Source organism: Terrapene carolina, unplaced genomic scaffold (genome assembly GCF_002925995.2).
Source record: "Terrapene carolina triunguis isolate 2854851 unplaced genomic scaffold, T_m_triunguis-2.0 Scaffold211, whole genome shotgun sequence".
Lineage (NCBI taxonomy): Eukaryota > Metazoa > Chordata > Testudines > Emydidae > Terrapene > Terrapene triunguis.
Window position 1 is genome coordinate 15909541 of NW_020664562.1, and position 10561 is coordinate 15920101.

A 10561-nucleotide genomic window follows, 5' to 3' on the forward strand; every position below is an offset into this window, starting at 1 on the left:
TTAGAACCGAATTCCAAAGCCTTTACATTAACTCTTACATGCATGTACTTGTAACCCTCTTGAACTGCAATTAAAACAATGACTGCTCCAGTTAGAGTTCAAGGTTGTTCCTATATTAGTAGTAGGCATCCTTCACTCTCGAGAGATCATGGGTATGCACCCTTGAGAGTTAAAGAATTTACTCAGTTGGTTTTATGGCAGCCACAAATATGGCTGAAGAGACCCATTTGAGAGAGACAATCTCTGCCACATCTGTCACATTTAAAGGTGATGTTTCGACCTTTTGGTCTCTGCCTACTATGAGCTTTTTTCTCCTCTGCTAAGCTGGAAGGCTTCCTCTTGTAACTCCTGAGACCTTTGTTAAACTGTTGTTTCCAAAGGCTGTGGTCTTGAGTGTGATCTTCCCATTTGTCCACATCCATGTCCATTTCTTTGATGTCTCGCTTGCACACGTCCTTGAAATGCAATTTTGGGCATCCTTTGGGTCTTTTTCCATATGCCAATTTGCTGTAGAGGATGTCCTTTGGGATGCGCCCATCATTCATTCAGCACATATGCGTTTCTGTTTGAGGAGTGTTTGCATGCTGGGTATGGTGGCCCGTTTGAGCACCTCAGTGTTGGTGACTCTGTCCCTCCAGGAGATTCCAAAGATTCGATGAAAGCAATGTATATGAAAGCTGCTGAGCCTCTTTTCCTGATGAGAGTATAAGGTCCATGTCTTGCTCCCATACAAAAGATCTTTGTCTGTTCTGCCAGTTTGTTGTTTTGCCATACCCTCTTGTTCAGTCTAGACATTGTTGTGGCGGCTTTTCCAATGCAGATGTTGAGTTCCATTTCAAGTGAAAGGTTGATTGTGATAGTGGACCCCAGGTATGTGAACTCATTCACCACTTCAAGTTCATAGTTGTTGACCTTGATGGAGGGTGCTTCCTCAACTCCTTGGCACATTATGTTAGTCTTTTTTAGGCTTATAGTAAGCCCCAAGTCTTGGCAGGCTTTGGAAAAACTGTCCATTAGGCTTTGAAGATGAGCTTCCATGTAGGTTGTCACTGCTGCATCATCAGCAAAGAGAAGATGTTGGCTAAGGGCCTCCCGAGCCTTGGTTTTAGATCTGAGTCTTGCAAGATTGAACAGCTTTCCATTGATCTTCTGTGCAAGTAGATTCCCTCAGTTGAGGAATGAAAACCTTGTTTCAGTAGCAGGGAGAAGAAGATACCAAACAGAGTTGGGGCAAGTACACAGCCTTGCATAACTCTGCTACAAATCTGGAAAGTCTCAGACACTCAGCCATTGTATTGCCTGTGCCATACATGTTTTCATGGAAGGATCAAATCATGCTTAAGAGCTTGGGGGGACATCCAATCTTTTCTAGAAGCACAAATAGTCCACTTCTACTGACAAAGACAAAAGCTATGTAGAGGGACTTTTTTTGTTTTCTGCATTTCTCTTGTAGTTGTCTCAGCGAGAAGATCATGTTGATAGTAGACCATTCATCTCTTAAGCCTCACTGTGATTCAGGATAGATTCTGTCTGCAAGGGTCTGAGGTCTGTTCATGACAACTCGGGCAAAGGCTTTTCCCATAATACTAAGAAGGGAAATGCCATGATAGTTGTTACAGTCGCTCCGGTCACCCTTGTTTTTATAGAGCGTGATGACGTTGGCGTCTCTCATTTCTTGTGGTACTTCACTTTCTTTCCAGCACAGGCAGAGCAACTCATGAAGATGTTGCAGTAGAATATGTTTTCTGCATTTTATGACCTTGGATGCTATGCAGTCTTTTCTGGGGGCCTTACCATTGCTAAAGCCATCTATGGCAAGGCTAAACTCCTCAACAGTCAGTTAATCGTCAATTTGGTTCATGACAGGCAGACTTTTGATGGTGTTGATGGCTGTGACCATAAAAATATTTTCATGAGAGTAAAGCTCAAAGTAGTGTTCTACCCAGCAATCCATCTGCTTGATGTAGTCATTGATTGTTTTCCCTGTCATTGATTTCAATGGGGCTGTCTTCTTTGAAGTTGGACCCAAGAAAGTCTTGATCCCGTCATACTTGTTTCTGATGTTACCTGCATCAGCTGCTACTTGTATGCTTTCGCATAAGTGCAGCCAATAGTCATTGGTACAACGTCGAACAATTTGTTGTACCTTGGTTCTTGCCATTCTCAATGCTTGTAAGGTTTTTTTATTTGGGTCTCTCTTATACTTGGTTTGGGCTATGCATTTGACCTCTATGACTGGTGTCACCACACTTGAATATGAGTCAAACCAGTCGTTGGTCTTGTTTTCCTTTTTCCTAAAGACTGACAGAGCGGCATCATAGATTGTTCTTCAGTTGCTCCCACTTCCTGTATTACTACTTTTAAAAACTTTTACTGTGGTTCCTATTTCATGCTTGTATTGATTTTAAGACCTCTTTACTTCATTTTGTTGAACATAGCTGATTATGCGTTCATATCTTCCACTTTTACTGTCTGCTCTTCTGGTTCCAGATTTCCTAGTGAAAGGATGTTTAGATAAAATATACATAATTCCAGATCCTTTGCAGTTTATACATCTTGGCGACATTATATTCCACAAATAATTAGGGAATTTATTGTTGTCCCTTGTTAAATACAAGGAGAAAATATGGCAACTTCTTGTCATTTTCAGTTATTTCTATCCAGTTAATTACTTGGGTTATCATGGAGTGATAAAACTATCACTACTGTTATAATTGCATATTGATCTATTTTTCCAAAGTTACTTTAAAATGGAAGGTGCTATAAATTGCTGTGATGATACTCACTTAACTGGTTGATACTCACATAGATAGTCCCATTGAATTTAACTAATTTAATAGAAACCATTAAAAACTAACAACAAATAGCCATACGTATCTTCCATTGTGTTTAAACATTGACAAAGATAAGACAATCCTTAACTATTTACCTAAAATGGTTGGGGTTTGAGATCTTTATCTCTAGGTCTAATTAAAATTCTTTATTGCTTAACTGCTGTGCAACTACTTGTGAATTAGAGTTTGCAAGACTGGACACAGAGTGGGAAATTATATGCCGATTGTGAAAACCCATTAAGACTAGGATTTTTAAAGGCACCTAAGGGAATTGGGTGCTCAAGTCCCATTGACTTTGAAAGTCAACAGGGGCAGTATATGTTCCTCTCACAATATGAATGTTCCTGTAATACGATTTTGGACATGAAAGTGGTTTTAAGAGATGACACTATTGTATTTTAGTGACTTCAGAAGGGGGAACATTATTAGTTATAGAATGTATCCAAATTAATGTCATTATTATTTAGTTATTTATTAATCCCCGAGGACTTGCATTTCCTATAGATCTTCTGAAAAGTTTGCAAATGTGCATACTAAAAACTGTTTTTTTTTTCAAATTTTAAGCATTCTTCTCATAAAAAAATCCTGTTTGTCCCATAGCTGGTGTACTGTACAAATGCAATATGATCTCCATTATAATAACCTACTTTATGAAGATTAAATGGTTTTGCAATTCAAACAAGGTAAAATTGGTTTAAAGCAAAATCAAACACTATTTTGCTAGTTCAGGATTTGAATAGTGGAATGAGAAATCTTTTTTATATTGCTATTGTGCACTGGTCAGCTAAGAAGTAATTGCTTTTTATAAGGCAAATTTGCTTTTACTTTTTGAAGGTAATGAAATGAACCTGAAACATTTCCTTTGAAATCAAAGTCACTATCACTCAAATGTCACCAGCAGAATTCCATCATATAGTTTCAGCAAATGCATAATAGGAAAGTTCGTGTTTGGAATTGATTGACAGAATTCTATTAGAGAGTCTTATCACACATTCATCTATAATTATCTGTGTTGTAAATCAATAGTGATTTTATTTCTTCATATTTACGTGTTACTAACATGTACAGAAAAACAGATCTCAGGGCTTTTCAGAAAGAAATAGCTTCCTGGCATATGCTGGAAAAATACTCAGCACATCAAGGGGAAGATGCTACACATTTTATTTTCTGAGCCACAAATGCAATTCAGCATTTAAATAAATAGTATATCCATTGACACAAAGAAGATTCTAACACACTGCATGCAGATTTATTCAGAAGACATATAATAGAATGAGTCAGCTCTTTACCTGAAACTGACTTGTGTAAGGGTCTAACAAAGAAATTATTCCCAAATGGGTGGATATTCAAATTGCTCAGAATCAAAGTTTATTAAAGGAAACTGGTGTGAAAGATGGCTTAGTTCATCTCCAGCCTAATCAAGTGCTAAGAAGAAGTGATTTTTGGACAGTCCAGGGGAGTGTTTATTGGGGGAAGGAGGACAAGTAATATAAATTAAATCTCAGCAGGAGGGCTGCATATTCCTGAGTAAAGTAGAAAGAGATTGAGAGAGCAGCGTTGCAGTGAAAAAGCTGTATGCAAGAGCACGAAGTTCAAATCCTCCTAATGACCAGGCGATATTTCTTTTAAATAAGAATAAAATGAAGGCCAGAAAGTTGATGATATGTGAATTAAATAAACACAGTCTCATGCTAATGCAAAGCCATTACAGTAGCATCAATGGGCTCCTTATGCTGTCATGGGAAACCATAGAGCACTCTAGATATTAGTCTGCAATGGAAAGAAGCAAAACTCACAAGAGTGACAATTTTATTCACTCTTCCTAGTGTTCTCTTAGGTTGTTGAATGAAGTATAGGTATAGTATAACTATTATTGTATTAATGCTAAATATACATACATACAGCCAGATTGTGCCTAACCTTCACAGTGGTGCGCATCTAAGGTAAAGTTCAAGGAGCATTTATGCCCCCTCCCCACTCCCCATTTTCTGTCTGCATAATAGCTAGGCCTAAGCACAGTCTCTATGCTTGGCAAAGTAGATGCTCTGCTCTCCTAGGGATATATGGACCCCAAACAGAATGGAGAACAGGTGGGGCTCTCACTCCAAATTCCTCCCCATATTCCCACATTATAGTAAGCAAGAGTCATACTATGTTTATTGGCACAGTCCCTTCATGGGGAAAACAGATAGGTATTATTATTTTATTAATTATTGTAGGGCCTAGGAGCCCTAGTCATGGACCCAGGATCCCACTGTGCTCCGTGCAGTACAAACACAGAATCAGAAGGCAGTCCCTATTTCCGTAACCATGTTTTCATTGAGAAATTTTCAAAAGGAATTTCCACCAGTGGTTCAGGTAAACCAGCAGGAAAGGTAGTGGGAGTCCTAATGTAGATCATGCTCTAGCTGCTTCAGACATTTTTATCACCATATTTGTTAAAAATAGTGAAGAGCCAGAAGCCACCAGAACCTGGCTACACTTGGCCTTCCACTAGTGACTGACTCAGTGGGAACTTTTTTCTGTAAACATCCCTAGCGTAGCAAAGACTGATGAAGCAGAATGTCTCCTGGTACTGCCCCGGGCAGTGTCTAACAGACACAGCCTAACCCACAAATTGTAGAATTACATACATGTGTGAGAATTTACAAACATGACTTACCTGATTGGATGCCCCACACCATAATTAAATCTTACCTGTACTTACCAGACAAAATGCCATCCACATCACTGGCATTTTGCAGGGAAAAAGAAAGACATAGGGCTGGATCCTTAGCTGGTATAAATCTGTATATTTTTACTAAAGTAAATGGAGCTATGCTGATTTACACCAGCTGAGGGTCTGTCTCTGCAGTCTGTAAAGGATATAGTCTGGCTGAAAGTAACCTCTCTGCAAAAAAGTCTAAATCCTCCACTGGGCAACATTAAGCCTCTCTTAGGCCTTGTGTACTTGATGTTTTTATCCTGTTTAGTTTATGCTGCTTGGGAAGGGGTTTAAGTTCAACACCAACAACAAAAGCCACTGGTACTGAAATAGGACAGTCCACACGGGGGTATAAAACTATATTGGTATAACTGGTAACACTTTCCTGTGTAGATCTTAATCTCCACTGTAAAGGATTAACAGTGCACAGGATGCTGTGTAGGTCCTCTGCCCCACAGTAAATTTCATCCCATGTGCATAGATATAAAAAGTCTGAATAGAGCCTGAAGGCCTGAATCACTACAGCATTACTCCATATATGCTTCTGTATGTGCTTTTCACTGGTGTTACTTCACTGGGATCAATGGAGTGACATAGTAGTGAATCAAACCCCAATTGGCTGGATTTATTTTTTTTGTCTTGTCAAATAATTTAAAAGTAAAAATGTTCAAAATGGTTTAACAGGTTTGCTTCATGATCTTATAAAGTAGCAACTGTAGTTAGAAAACTACTTCATAAAGGAGAAGAGATGACCAAATATAGTATGTTAATACTATTATTAAAATGATAAAAGTAAAACATGTACATGATAAATAACTACTAAAACTTCTGATGAAAAGATTGTCAGAACGGATTTTTCTAATTGAAAGGATGACACAAAGTATAAATTAGACGAATTCTACATTGAGGTCTAAGATTCTTTTTAATTGTTGTATAGTAGGGGAGTTTTGTTATTGGTAAGAAAAAAAATCAAGCAAGGAAACATACTTCAACTGAAAAATGTAGGCCTGTAATCTAGACTATATTTAATGTTTAATATTATAGGGTTTAATTGGTTACTCATTATTGAATGCTGTAGTTTTATACTGGTTCCACAATGATTATTTTAAGCTGCATTTGGTTACACATATCCCATAATTATTCTTAGTAAAGCTTGGTGTATCATGACCCCTTGCAACAGGAGAGTTCTCATTGCAAATGGGATAGCAGAAGCCATGGGACTTCATTCTCCGTTATCTTGCACCTTTTGTTGTAATTTTTACCTGTGCAAATTGGAAATGATTAATACAAGGTACATGGCACGATAAAGCAGATCTTTGGCCTCCATTACTATGGAGGGGGAAAGTATGAAAGGATAAACAGAACTTTCCCTCAACCAGTTGGCTTATCCATCCATCCTTCAAAACTGGGCAGAATCTTTGAGCTGGCATCAGTGGAACTGGCTGGCAAAGGAACAGAACACTCTTAAAACATTTAGACTGCTTTAGCAGTCTTGAGAAATCATCTTACACTTCATTAATGGGTTCACATGTGACTTATTCAGTTAGATTGGATTGTTCAAACAAGTTCATGCTACCTTCACTGAGACGCTCAATACTATGTCAGCTCAAAAAAATAGTCTGTTTTGACTTCCAGCTACACAAAGTTGCATTGTAGCTAGCCTCAATATAACAACACTTATGATAATGCACAAGATAACTCAATCATCATGTTGCTGATACATCATGGTCTGAGTGAATCACAAAACAGGAATGATTTGATACAATATAGTCTTTGTTCAAAAGTGGTTTGATTCCATTTTGCAACTCAATTGTATTCTTTGTGCATATACAGAAATGTACAATACTGATTGATGTCAGGGCCTTTCCATTGTCTTTAACCAATTTAATCTGCACGATTTATTTTGAATTTACAAATGAAAAAAGAAACCTGCAGAGAAAAACACATAATAAACACATTTGTAACGCCTTTAGAACCAAATAAGGGAGCTATTTCTATTAGCATTTAGTTGCTTCTTTAGGGGTGTCAGTCAGTGTGTTTTCCCTTCTTGGAGGGAAAGAAGATCTGGGAATGGGTAACAGGGAATGGATCACGTGATGATTACCTGTTCTGTTCATTCCCTCTGGGGCACCTGGCATTGGCCACTGTTGGAAGACAGGGTACTGGGCTAGATGGAACTTTGGTCTGACTGACCCAGTATGGCATTCTTATGTTCTTGCCCACTCCCCCTACGCACATTTCTCAGTATATTTACATTGTATTCAAGAAACTATTAAAGACATTCTGTAGTTAATTTAACTCATTTCATTGTCCACTAGGCAATAGTGCTTTTGGTTAGCAAAGTGCTTATTTTACATTTCAATAGTGTTTTAATTAAGGGCTGCTCCGGTGATGTATTTAGGTAAATTCTTTACTTTTTCCCCTTCTTGGGAACAAATGGTCTATGACATCTTTCACCCCCACACTATTCTGCATCTAATGTAAATATATAGGGCCTGATTCACCAGTGCATTACTCTAGGATTGTGCCACTTTGTGGATAGTTCTCTGAAAACATCCACTCAATGTGCAGCGGCCGTCAAAAAAGCAAACAGAATGTTGGGAATCATTACGAAAGGGACAGATAGAAAATATCATATTGCTTCTATATAAATCCATGGTATGCCTACATCTTAAATACTGCATGCAGATGTGGTCGCCCCATCTCAAAAAAGATATATTGGAATTGGAAAATGTTCAGAAAAGGGCAACAAAAATTATAAGGGCTATGGAATAGCTTGCATATGAGGAGAGATTAATAAGACTGGGACTTTTCAGCTTGGAAAAGAGACGACTAAGGGGGTGTAGTAAGGCACTGACTCACCGGTGCGGTGCCTCCTGCTGGCCATCCAGGAATTAGCTCTCTCAGCCCTGGAGCGCCCTCTATTGGCCGATGTCTCACCCTCTGTTACCTGCCCCTCTGCAGTCCCTTTATCTCCATCATGTGTAGGCCCCACGTCCCTCCCGGACTATGGTGCCCCTTACCTTGGGGTGCTGCTCATTACCCAGGGAACCCTACTCCCCTGAGCCCACCTTGCCTCAGTGACCCACTGCCAGTCTTCACCTAGCTCTGTCCCTCAGGGGCAAACTGCAGTCTGAAGTGGGCACTCATCATTGGCTAGGGGGTTGGACCAGTTGCCTTTTCCCTGCAGCCCCCCCAGTACCTCCTTAGGCCTTCCTGTCAGGCCTCAACCTGGGAGGTCGCCAGGCTTGAGCTCCCCAATCCTTTCCACCCCAAGGCTGGAGTGAGATTGTCTGCGTCCTAGCTCACAGCCCTCTTTATACCAGGCCTACCAGGCCCGGATTGACTCCTACCTGCCTTCCCCTGATTGGCTCCTTGAGCCAGACCTTTCCCAGAGCTGGTTTTGACCCCTTTCTCTCCGGAGCGGGTTGCTCACCCCACTACAGGGGGGATATGATAGAGGTCTATAAAATCATGACTGGTGTGGAGAAAGTAAATAAAGAAGTGTTATTTATTCCTTCTCATAACACAAGAACTAGGGATCACCAAATGAAATTAATACCCAGTAGGTTTAAAACAAACAAAAGGAAGTATTTTTTCACACTACGCACAGTCAACCTGTGGAACTCCTTGCTAGTGGATGTTGTGAAGGTTCAAAAAAGAACTAGATAAATTCATGGAGGATAGGTCCATCAATGTCTATTAGCCAGGATGGGCAGAGATGGCATCCCTAGCTTCTGTTTGCCAAAAGCTGGGTATGGGTGACAGGGGATGAATCACTTGATGATTACCTGTTCTGTTCATTCCCTCTGGGGCACCTGGCATTGGCCACTGTTGGAAGACAGGATACTGGGCTAGATGGATGGTCTTTGGTCTGACCCAGTATGGCTGTTCTTATGTTGTTGGTATAACTCAGTTGATTTCAGAGCATAATATCATGTGAACTTTAAATGTGTTGTGCAGTCTGGAAATAAGGCCAAATTCAGACTCAAAATTAGGAAGAGATGCAAATTGCCACACAATGAGTCTGCACTTTTGCTGCAAAAATACCTTTGAGACACATCTGAATGCCCTAAAACATACCATAAGTATGAATAGGGGCATGTTTCACCGATCCACGTCCTATAGCCAAACAAAGGACCAGGTATTCCACTGATGTTTCTTACCCTTGGTTCCACTATGCTTCAGTGCCACGTTCTTGGAGCAAAATCCTTTTGGTAAGGCCTTACCTCAGATTTAGGAGCTTGCCTATACCATCTCTAATCAATGTCTTACTTTAAAAAAAAATTAATCCTTCATAAGACGATAGGAAATTCTATAGAGTTTGATCCTGCACTATTGAAATCAGGCTCATGGTGATCAAAGTAATACCTTTGTATTTTCCCACCAATGCTAATAACAGAAAATAACTGAAAAGGTGCACCACTGATGGAAACGGGTGCATCTTGTTCCAAGATGGGGCACCAAAATCCAATTTCTATTTACTTTTCCCATCAGTGCAATTATCAATTCATTCTCACTGCTTTTCTAAAGTACAGAAAAAAAACTGAACATTCACATGTCAAACTGCCAAGTTAATCCAATATGTATTGTAAACATGTGATGTTTACTCAGACATCCAGGTTAGAAAAGGTATTAGCTCATTAAATGGCCAAATTCAAGGAAATAATAAGTGTAACATCATCTACCTTTGGGTTTATCAACATGAAGGGACAGGGAAATATATTTCTAATTACCTTGTTCAGCTTGACCTGAACCAAAGCCCATTGAAGTCAATGGAAACCTTTCTGTTGATTTCAATGAACTTTTGACCAGACCATAAGCAATTCAAACTTTCCTAACTTGACTGCATCTTTCTTTGTTTAACTGTGTGACACATTAATGACTGAAAATGATTTTATTAACGTGATGTTTTGTATGTGAAATGTGTTGAATAAAGAGGCCATCATGAGAGTTAAAAAAGGATACAGCCTATCTACATACACATACCAACCACCCTTTCACATCCCCCACATGCCAGTAA